The sequence below is a fragment of the Maylandia zebra genome, linkage group LG3 (genome assembly GCF_041146795.1).
Source record: "Maylandia zebra isolate NMK-2024a linkage group LG3, Mzebra_GT3a, whole genome shotgun sequence".
NCBI lineage: Eukaryota > Metazoa > Chordata > Actinopteri > Cichliformes > Cichlidae > Maylandia > Maylandia zebra.
Genome location: NC_135169.1, coordinates 57,878,954 through 57,890,860, shown reverse-complemented (window position 1 = coordinate 57,890,860; position 11,907 = coordinate 57,878,954). Strand labels below are relative to the sequence as shown.

At 39.0% G+C, this 11,907-nt stretch overlaps 1 long non-coding RNA gene across 1 annotated transcript; it reads right to left on the bottom strand.

The window, feature by feature from the left end:
• Positions 1–243: 243 nt before the first annotated feature.
• Positions 244–1,400, bottom strand: LOC143416870 (uncharacterized). The gene is made up of 2 exons (XR_013097125.1): positions 1,308–1,400; positions 244–879 (listed from the first exon to the last, which is right to left on the bottom strand). It is a non-coding gene; the product is annotated as an uncharacterized LOC143416870 (long non-coding RNA).
• Between the last annotated feature and the right edge of the window lie 10,507 nt (positions 1,401–11,907).

Below are 11,907 nucleotides of genomic sequence, written 5' to 3'. Positions count from 1 at the left end.
GTACTTTGTGAAACTCATGAAACTTTTTCCAGCGTTGTTTTGCAGCTTGTGACTTTTTCTGCTTCCTTGGCATTTTCACACACCTGCAAGTGTTTCTTAGTCTTTAGAAAATATGTTCACAAGATAAGAGTGGCACACACCAGGAGATGTTGTCTTTGTTTTTATATTTCAGTTTTTATTTGTCTTAAACAGTTGTCTTTCGTTTGACAGTTTGTTCTTCAGTTGAGAGAATATTATGCACTCTCTTTATTGGCTTGGCATTTTTCAGCAGCAAGCCAAGAGTGAAAAACAGGTAGAGAGAAAATTTAGAAGAGAGAACAGGCAGAGCAGGAGAGACACGGCTGGGAAATCACAATCAAACCGTGAATTAGTTTTCTTTGTTTGTTCAGTTTGTTCTCAGGTAGAGGCAATATATGCACTCTTTATTGCTTTAATGGCTTGGCGTTTTTCAGCAGCAAGCCAAGAGTGAAAAACAGGTAGAGAGAAAATTTAGCAGTGAGAACAGGCAGAGCAGGAGAGACACGGCTTTAAATCAAACCGCAGATTTTTCTTTGTTTGTTCAGTTTGTTCATAGGTTGAGGCAAAATATGCACTCTTTATTGCTTTGTTGGCTTGGCGTTTTTCAGCAGCAAGCCAAGAGTGAAAAACAGGTAGAGAGAAAATTTAGCAGAGAGAACAGACAGAGCAGGAGAGACACGGCTTTAAATCAAACCGCAAAAGGATTGTTGGTTTGGCAAAATTTCTCACAAACCACAGAGTGAAATACAGATGGAAAGAAGGCAGAGACAACAGGTGGAGCAGGACAGAGGATAGAGGGGTTGGGGGGTTGGGATGTGAGAGAGAAGACTGGAGATCTGGTCCTTGTTCTTCTTCTGCACACTGTGAACAAAAAACAAGAAAAAAATTATTTTATTAAAATTATATCACATGGTAATTGTATGAACTAATTGTGACTACTGAAAAAGGACAAAACAAATATTCAAGCTAAACTGTTGTCGGCTGCCATGTGCAAAAAGTTGCATAATTGGGCACTTTTTAAAAGAATAAATATTTAATTAAATTCAGCAATAATATTTTTAAATACAAATATGATTGAGTGAATCATTAATTAATCACATGTAGTGTGACTACAAAAATGTACGAAAAAAATATTTTAGCCCAATTGTTAAGCTGCACTTATGTGTATTTATTATAAAATTGTGTTTAAAAGGTCTAGCACAAAGTTTGAACCCATCACTTTACATCTTATATTAGTCAGATTATTTTATTATTTTGGTCTACTTCTCTTACAGTATGTGCACACCTACCAGGCAAAGCACAGTGTCAGTCAGGTTCCTGAAAGTGTAACACGAGAAATAATACGTTAGTTGTCTGTACAGTGTTATCAGACTAACAGAAATACAAAGCCCACACGACATGATACACTGAACTTATAGTCAGCAGGGTAATTATAAAGTAATATAGCACACCAACTGATACAGCAGCCATTTTACAATTCAAACTAATTAACTGAAGTATTGCCACTTATGTAAGGCTACTGTTAGACTGTTACTAGCCTTAGCATTGCTGCTAGCGCTAGCATTCCGGCTAGCATTAGCACTTCAGTTAGTGTTAGCAATGCAGCTAGCGTTAGCATTGCAGCTAGCGTTAGCAATGCTACTAGCGCTAGCACTCTAACAGCAGCCATTTTACAATTCAAACTAATTAACTGAAGTATTGCCACTTATGTAAGGCTACTGTTAGACTGTTACTAGCCTTAGCATTGCTGCTAGCGCTAGCATTCCGGCTAGCATTAGCACTTCAGTTAGTGTTAGCAATGCAGCTAGCGTTAGCATTGCAGCTAGCGTTAGCAATGCTACTAGCGCTAGCACTCTTACTGTTAAAACTGAGCCACAATGGCAATAATAAAGCTCATTTCTTACTTTTGTCTCACTGACCGGCAAGAAATATCACAGGAATATTATTTTTGTCAGTTAACAAGTGCTAAGGCTAGTGTTAGCACTATAGCTAGCGTTAGCATTGTTGCTAGCATTAGCATTGTTGCTAGCATTAGCATCGAAGCTAGCGTTAGCACTGCTGCTAACAGCAAAACATCATAAACGTATATAAATGATAGCGAAGGTTATTCTTTTTTCTTTCCTCTTTGAATTCTTTTTAACTCTGTTGGACTTGATATGTGAGTTTAAATGTCAAACATGTATTTTTTCCAATCATAAAAATAAAACACTGCAGTACTGAGTGTACTGTACTTACCACAGCAGAGAGCGAAGCGGAATGACGACAGTTGGTCCAGTGATAGGTTAAAAACAGATGAGGCGTTCAGGTGGTGCTTGGAAATTTGACCATCAGTTTGAAAAGCAATAATGAGCATATACATGTCTGTGTGTTGGTCTCTGTGTGTGAAAGACATAGAGAGATAGAGGGAAAAAATACACTATACTAGTGTACAAATTGGTACTTTTTGCCCAAGTATAAGCGAATGAGTGACATACAGAAAAACAGGGCAACTGGCATTAAATGAGCAAATAAAAAGTATTAAATCTTGAACTGTTTTGTGGGTTTTATTTTAAGACTACTTTGAGTGTATTCGTGGGGAGATAAACTATACAGACTATAAACAGAAACATTAAATGAGATTAGATTAGTTAAACGTTAGTTAAAAGGTGGGGAAATTAACTACAGACCAATAGATGCTGAGAGCTTTAATTATCCAGTCAGAAAGGATGATTTTGAAGTCATCAACTGACTCCAACTGCCCAGATCTGAAAAACCTTTGTGCCAATCACAATGCTCTACTTAGTTGGCATATACTAACTAGTGACAAACTATTAATCTGTGGCAAAACCCTGTCAAATCTGTCTTATTGTACTATTGAAAAAGTTAATCTTACTACAATCTAACATTTTTAGGTTTAACCTTGGCAGAGTGAGAGAGAGCTCGTTAAGCAGGCAGGTGTGAGCCTGGTTGCTATAGTAACTGCACCCAATGGCTCCATACACACGACACAGACATGCACCTCACTTTTGCTGCTTAAAATGAACAGAAAAGTCAGGCCGAAACAAATTCTTCCCAAATGAAAAGTACATGTCGTGTTGACAAAATTCTTTCACCGTGAGCGACAGCAATGTCTAGTCTACTGAATTCTCAGTTTTCATGTCTGTGGAGTTTATTATATGGACGTGGTGACAGTGGAAAGACACCATGCTCTTCTGATTTTCAAACGAACCTTCTGAGCCATTTTAACATTAGAGTCTATGGAAGAGTTGGAAGGAGGAGGCTGTGCATTGGTGACATTTATGAAAGAACCGTAACACCTAGGACAATAGTAAACACATTGGATGAAAGAGGACACCGATGGCTACGTTTTGAGGGTAAAATCATACCTGTAGAGCAAACGCTGTGGACACAGCAGCAGTTTTAAAAAAGATTTTAAGATTAATTTTTTTGCTCCTCTCACTCTAGCAGTTGAGCTGTCTCACTCTAGCCCCAACATTCCGTCCCATACACACCCATTATAAACTCTGAAACGGCTGAAAAAACATCATGAAACTTAAACTGGAACTGAAGAAAAAGTATAATAGATATTGAAAAGATAAATACAAGTTGAATAGTTGAATGTCTTGTCTTTGTTTTAAAGTTTGAATGGTGGCTCTATGTCAATGTATGTGGAAGTAGTAAGAGTTTAAAAATGAGTAAGTTGAATGAGAATTTGAAGGGTCTCCCCATTGAAATACATTATAAATTTTTGTTGAATAAAGTTGAATAAAATTAAAAATATAAATGTTAAAAATGAGAAAAATAGAAGCAGTCATGTCCAAAAGAATAGGAATCTAACGGTGTTTGAATGGTTTTTCTAAGTTGAACGGTTTTGAAGTAGTAGGATTATAAAAAACGTACGGAATAGATAATAATAATAAAATAGAATAATAATAATAAAGATTAGAAGAACAATACTGTGAATGCTTTTCAAGCATTCACACTAACTAGAAAGTGCATTTTCTGAAGAAACTGCAGTGTGAATGCTTGAATCTGAATGTATGCACTGAAATGAATTAATTGCTGAATTTTGAGTTAAAAATATTGAATGAGATTAAAAAAAAAAACAAAAAACGAATTTAACCTGAAAACAAAGGTGCTGAACTGCTAAAAGCTGAAGGTTACACAGAAGCAGAAGTTGGAAAAAAGCTGAAAATGTTTTAAATGTAAATTAGAAAACCCTAAGAAATGAGAAAAGAACATTTAGAGTCAGAAAACCTCTGAATGAATATTAAAAGTTCATATTCTTCTAATTGAAATGAACTTAAAAGAAGAACAAACATTCTGCAGAAAATACAAACTTTAATATACAGCATGATGTTTTTCAGACATATACACATGTGTATATCATGTTTAATAGTATTACATACATCAATTTGTTTTGTATGTCATAGAAAATAACATAAAAATCTTAAGTCATATTTTACAGCTTCTTTCTGAAAAGGACTGGTAGAATAAAGAAAAATAACTAAATTAAATAACTAAATAAAAAATAATGAGCAACATATGAAATACATGAAAATTCAACTTTTAAAACCACAATCCTGAACCTTTAAATTGTGTTGGTTTCTTAGAACATGGCTGAACAGCTGTTTCTATCGGTCTACTTAATCTTCTGATCTGTCTACACATCTTTTTATTACTCATTCTTCTTTATGTTTTAATGTAAACAGAGTCCACACAGTGGTAAAAGAGAACTGTATAGAGATTTGTGAGTAAACTCAAATGAAAGCCTAAGGTGGTGACACAGTTTAACACATGCAAATAATCAAATAAACACATTAGTCCTTTTTGTGAACATGGATAAATAAGTATCAATACAGCATTGTTCAGCCATGCCACTAAATGCTTTTTTACACATTGTTTTAACCTGGGCTCAGACACAAAGTCCCAAATTTAGTTAGTCCCTGACTTTGAGTTGTGGTTATGACTAATTATTATACACAAGTCTTTATCTATCTGAACTCTAAGGACACAAATATGAAAAAACCTATACTTACCAGCTGATACCCCACACTACACACTAGGTGTGCCATGTGACCTGAAACTTTGGTACAAAATCATCATAATCATTCTGTTAACACTGTTTTTTAACACTGTTTGTGTTGCTGTTCAGCAGTTTAAAATGTTTTAGCTTGGATTACATGGAATGAATTTGAATTTTCTTGGGGGTTTTTGTATGTGTTTCGTTCTCAGCAGATTTTTTCTTCCATACTGTTGAATTCCAGTTACCACATTTCTGGTCATATGACATCCCAAGTGCCCACTTAAAAAAATCCCCACAGTTAATTCAACATTAAAACAAAATAAAAAAATGTTAAATAAATAAAGGTTTGCTCTGTGATGAAATATTAAATAAGCATACATTGTACAGAGCACTAACAATGAAAACAATCCTTTAGCCTGTTGATCAGAGAGAGGCAGTCATTATGTCCATTTAAAACCTGTAATCACAGAGCACAATGTTTCTGTGAAACTATGAAGTCCCATATGATCCTCATCACGTCCAGTGACTTCAGAGTGGATCCTCCCTGTCATCCGGCCAGTGTTTGATGTGTGGCAAGCAGCACAGAAGCAGGATAGCTGAGGACTTTAAAAGAAGAGCAGAAAACGGGAACATATGTAGTTGTAAATGTAAATATCAGTGATACTTGTCTTGTCAAAGGGAATAAAATAATGAAAATGTTAACTTACACACTCATTTAGGGAGGATCTTGACACTGCACAGAGGAGGCACAGTCAGTCTGACAATGATGGTGATCTCCAGGGATGTTTTCCTGCAGCAACATTCCTGCCAACTGGCCGTGTGATCCAGAGTAGTTGGTTTGTAATGAACAGAAAGGTGTATATGTTAGGTAGTGTGCACTCAGAGCTGGTCCTAAGAAACAAACACATCCTGTAATAAACTGAATACCTGTAGTAGTGCTGCTGCAAATATGAAGCCCTTCTATCATGAGTGGTTTCAAAGAAGGTGTTTTGGAGGCTCGGTCACAGAAACTGTGCAGTCTGTTCAGTCCTGAGTGTCTCAGCTCTGATGGGGATGGATCACAGAGGGAAACACCTGAGTACAGACATTACAATACACTCTAACACTCCTAAGGTCAAGTGAAAACACAATTTAAACACTTTACAAAGAATGAATACATGTTTTCATGGAAATTATGTCATTAACCCTTTTTGTTGTGAGTAAATCTCACCGACTGCTTGTGGGACAAGCTAGAAGGAGGACTTATCACAGAATCTCTCCTGTGCTCCAGATGTGAAGTCTCACGCTCTGATCGTACGGCGATGAAGATGGTGATGATGAAGCCTCTCTGATCTGTGGCATTACAGTTTCTAGCTGCTATGTGCTTCACACTGTTGGATCTTACATGTGAAGCTTGGAGAAGACACAGGAGGACTGTGTCTCTCTTAAAAAAGAAAAAGAAAAAAGGAAACCTAACACCCTCCCCCCCCCTCAGCTCCCACCGTAAACCCCCCCCCCCCCCACTCAACTCCCCAACCTCACACCATCCAATGTCTATACAAATGTAGGGTATCAGCTGGTAACAGAAAGCAAGTGTAACATATGCACTACATATGTAACACTGCTGAAACATTTCTGGCCAGAAATGTGCAGTTATCAACCCAGACCCACCCTGATGATTGCACTGGCCGAAACATGATAAAAGCTCATAAAAATGTATGTTTCATCGAAAGATTTGTCCAAAAATATAATCGTATACTTTTGAAAAAGTTTAAAGTTTATAACAAACCAAAATAATAACATTTTTGTAAATAGTATTTCAAAATAGAGGCACACATAAAGTGGCTTAACTGTCATTATTGCTGTAATTAGGTTTGTTTGTTTGTTTGTTTGTTTTTTTAAAAAGCAACCTTTAGTCATTATTGTTCTCTCAGAAACAATGAAGAAGCTGTTGAACATTTATGTGTTGTGTAGGCAATCCTCTGGTCCACCCTCCCTCCCTCCCAGCCACAGTGAGACTGGGGCAGCCTGGCAGGATGTTGAAGCCTGGCTGCAGAGAGGATATGCCTACACTATTCATTTTAAACTGCTATATTTGATTTTTCTGACATTTATAGGTTACTGTTAGTGAATTTTAGATTTTCTGTAATAAATAAAATTGTCATCTTTTACTGATATCATTACTTAATTCATGTAATTGTATTTTATGTAAACAATTCAAACATTATACTGCAATGCAGGGCGTCAACTTTTAAATATCGCTCTACTTTCTTAAGTCATTCAAAAATATAGAAATTACTTACTGTATTCAAAGATCTAGATCATGAATCATCACAGGACAATACACAGTATACTGGGTCATGGTAACTATGGTATGTCTTCATGACTCCAGAATGGAGACATCGATCTGACTGAGAAATGAAAATTAGGTCAAGCAGTGTGTTCTTCTCTGTGGTAGGGGCAGTGATGACCTGTGCGTATCCCCTAGACTCAAACAGCTCCAGGATTGGTTTGTTTGCACTGGATAAAACATTCTCATTAAAATCACCACAAACTATGATGGGATGACAGTCCATGATCTCCAATGAGTCTAATAGGCTTACCAGGTTTTTCAGGAATGGCCTCAGAGTGTAGTCTGGAGGTCTGTATACAACTGCAATCAGAGCACTGACTGGTGCTTCAACCTTTAAAGCCAGAAATTCAAGGTCAGTTACATTATGGATGTACTGTTTTTCATGCACTTGAATGTCACTTTTCACATAAACAGCAACTCCACCACCACTTCTGTTTGCCATCTGGGGAAAGTTTGTGTAGGACAGGTGTCTGTTGCGTTTGAACAAATTGTAATTTTCCAAGTGGAGACTCTCTGCGACAAAAGAGCCCCGCAGGTGTGTTTCTGTTAGGCACAAAACATCTGCTAGACACAATTCATGGTGACTTTTGATGTCATTAATGTGAGCTGGCAGTCCCTCTGTATTATGATGAACAATGGTGAAAACCTCTGACCTGCTCAGTGTTTGCCTCACGTGTAGAAGAGGCATCATGTCATCAAGGTTGGCTTGTCTCATGTTCTCAAGCGCTGCAGTGATTTCTGGGTTGGTGAATATTTTTTTCTCTTCCATATCAAGAAGATACAGTCCACTGAGAGACGTCACTCTACTGACAGCTACGTAGGCCATGCCGGGCTCAAAAATGCTCTTAAGAGAGACAACAGCTGATGTAGTTGTCATACCCTGTACCTTATGTATTGTACATGCAAAGGCCAGCTTCACTGGGAACTGTCTTCGTACCACTCCTTTCTGCTTCAGATTCTCCTCTGCTCTCTCAATGTACAACATGTCGTCTGCTGGTGTGCGGTTATTCTTTCCAGATGTCTCATTATCCATTTTAAGTCCAAGCTTGATGATGTGTTGGTCGTTTTCAGAGTGAACTACTCTAAGTAGTATTCCAAAAGCTCCATTAACCAAACCATTTTGTATGTCAATGTTTCTGGTGAGCATGACACGAGCTCCTTCTGCAACTTTCAGTGTGTCTGGTAACTCGTTTTTACCTCCTTTCAACGGTCTGTCTTGAAGTGCCATTCTGCCAGTTCTAGGATCTTTTCTATAATCATCTGCATGGATGTCAATGATATGAGTGTGGAGCAGAGCCAGTGTTGCAGAGTTGTGTGCATCCACTTCTTTATTAGTTGCAAAAATGTGCAACGCATCAGTTGGACAATGGGCTGGTTCAGTTATGGCCTGTGACAACAAATTTCTATCTGCTTCGCAAAGCTCATCCAACTTTCCTTTCACACGAATTCTGTTCAGCATCTCTGCAAAGACAACATCATCTTTCTGACGCATAATCTCAGTCAGAGTGATCATCTGAAAATGCTCCCGCCACAGGTCGATCTCAGACGGGTCGTGCACACAGAGAGGTTTAGACTGTCACACTGGGGGTAGCTGATAGAAGTCTCCGACAGCAATGACTGACATGCCTCCAAAGGGTCTCCGAGTCCCTTTGATCTGTTTGAGTCTTGCATCTACATATGCAAACAGATGTCTTGACACCATAGACACTTCGTCAATGACGATTATTTCAGCATTCAAAAGTTCTGATCTGACTTCATCCAGCTGATTGCCAAGTCCCTGAATGGGAGGTTTTAAGCTTCTAGGCAGCTTGAGAAGAGAATGCAGTGTTGTTCCAGAAATGTTAAAAGCTGCAGTCCCAGTGAAAGCAGTTAACAGGACAGTGGGTTTTGATATGTCAACGTCGTCTGCATATCTGGGCACTTTGCTCAGTATCTTAGATGCTTCTGAGTAGATGCATTTGATAAGATGTGATTTTCCTGTTCCAGCACCACCATTAATATAAAAGAAAAACTGCTCTGGATTTAGAGCACAGACTCTTTTAATGCACCAGTCTCTAACTGCATAAAATATGCAGGCTTGCTTCTTGTTCAGATTCTGAAACATCTGACGTAACAATGTGGGATCAATAGCAGGGGGTTCCCTGATGGCTCTGACTTCTGTTGAAGCATCAGCCTGACGGCTGTAGTCGGGCACATCTTCCTGTTCATTTTCATTGTCTCGCTCTCTTTCTTGTTCAACAAGTGGCAACCTTACGAGATCTGATTCAGGTGCCAGATTACACCATTCGTCAGTCACACCTCTGTTCTGCTCATATTCCTCAACAGCGCTCTCGATCTCCTCACTGTTTTTCTCATATTTTTCTCTGTTTCTTTTGACAATGTGTTGCACGTACTCAAGATGGTCAGTACCTGGTAGCTGTACACAGCCAGCACCATAGAAAGCCTGATAGGTTGGCAACGATGGTGTTTTCAGTTCGTGGTCTGAACGATGAGGAAGGTACAGTTTAAGCAGTCTTCCGTAATATTGCTCTGGATGTTTTTCTTGTGAGCAGCGGTGAAATCTGATGATAGCAGGCTTATTGTTTTTGCGCCTTTGCACAAACCCCATCTCATTGAGAAGGGGCAAAACATCTTTACCTTTTTTCTGTTGGCCATAGACAATCCTGCAAGTAGCAGCAAAGTCTGCCATGCACATCTCCTCATACTCTGGTGTTTCAGGTCTGGCTTTGTATTTGTCATTCAAAGATGTCATCCAAACATTGGAAGACTCAGGTGTTGTGTTGTCCAGAACTGACAGGGGACGACTCATTTTCACAGGATTATCATCAGTTGGAATGAATATTACAGCACGTGAGCATTGCTTCATGTGAAGACCACATGCACGAGCAACACACTCCTGTGCACTGATCTCTCGCTTCTTTGAATATGCCTGCATGACGGCTCTCATTTCATCGCACTCATTTACACTGTCCTTATTGGAGTTCTCAATGACAGTTTTCAGGTACTCAGATAGCCCGCCCTCTTTTTTTGATATATATTTCATTAAATAATTTGCAGCACCAAAAGCATCTAAAACAAAGCTTATGTCGATATTACTGTTCCAGGCTTCAAGCAGATGTGGATTATAGCCGTTTATCCAAGAGTCTTTTGGATCACGCTTTAGTATGATTGTACTCCTCATGTTCATTTTATTCAGGTATCTCTCATATTCTGCATGTGTCAACTTGCATCTTTCCAAGAGCTGCTCTAAACTCATGGAAGCAGTTTCAGGTTCATTCAGCAGCTGGTTCAGTGGTCTGAGCTTGTTCTTTGCCGTTTCTACTTCCAGTGCATCATCCTCACTGGGTCTTGTGATCATTGTCTCATTGCAGGGTGGTTTGGGAAAACCAAAACGGCACCCGGAGCTTAAACTCCTAAAGCACGTCTTTGTGTGGTTCTTACTGTGTTTTTGCACTTCTGTTACTTTTTTGTACAGTTCAGGTTGTTTATGTGGATCAGGCAGCTGAGCTGTGATGTATTTGTTTATAAAATCAAGAACAGTTTGCTCATCATCCTCCTCAAACACAGGAGCACCTTCTACCCACAGGAGGCAGTGTATGTGTGGGCTTCCTCTGTGCTGAAACTCAACTCTGTAAAAGTAGTCAATGACTTTGCCAAGTGGCTCTGCGGGAGATAAGAGTAAATCTCTGAATAATGCTTCAACTCTCTTGTCAAACATGCGCATTGTTGTGACAGGATTGCTTCTCAGGATGTCACACTTTGCTGACCAGTCGAGTCCTTCAAAATTCACTTGTTCACCTTGCTGCCTTGTTATTGCCTCGATCACTTCAGGCCAGCGCATTTCAGCAGCTGAAAATGTGCAAAAGAACGTGGGAGTTCCCAACTGTCTGATCATGGCAAAAAGATCTCTTGTTGTTTTCTCCCAATAGGCTGGGGTTCCTCTCAGAGGCTGCATGAATCTCACTGCATCTTTATTTCGCACCAGTTTCTCCACCTCATGTTTATCTTGTAACATGCCTGAGGTTATTTTTCTACCATCTCTGGTCAGAGGCTTTGCCTTCCTTAACTGTACTGTCATGCTGGATGTAGCCAAGTGTATTTCAGTCACAAACTGTGCAAAGAATAAATAGTTTGTGTCTTTGGCAAAACGATCATCAATGCAGAAAAGTCTTGATTTGAAATACCCACTGGGGGATACTTTGATCAGCCTTCTTTCATCAAGTGTGTTTTGGCCTGTAGGAAACTGCACAGGGAAGGCCATGGCCTCCAGTTTAGGTGTTTTGAAAAAACTTATTGGATTGTTTCTCTCTGCAGGAGCAACAGAGTAGATTCCTTCACTGAAACATAATATCTCCTCAGCCACATCAGGGGGCTGCAAACAGGACTCGAGTGCAAAACCACCATTAGTCAGTCCATCTGCTTGCTCTGAATCATCTCTCATCTGTTCATGCGATTGTTCACCATCACAGGGTAACATGTCAATGTCCTGTTCATTTATATTTTGTGCTTCACTCAGTGCATTTTTCTCACAGCTGTCAATTTCCATTAAATC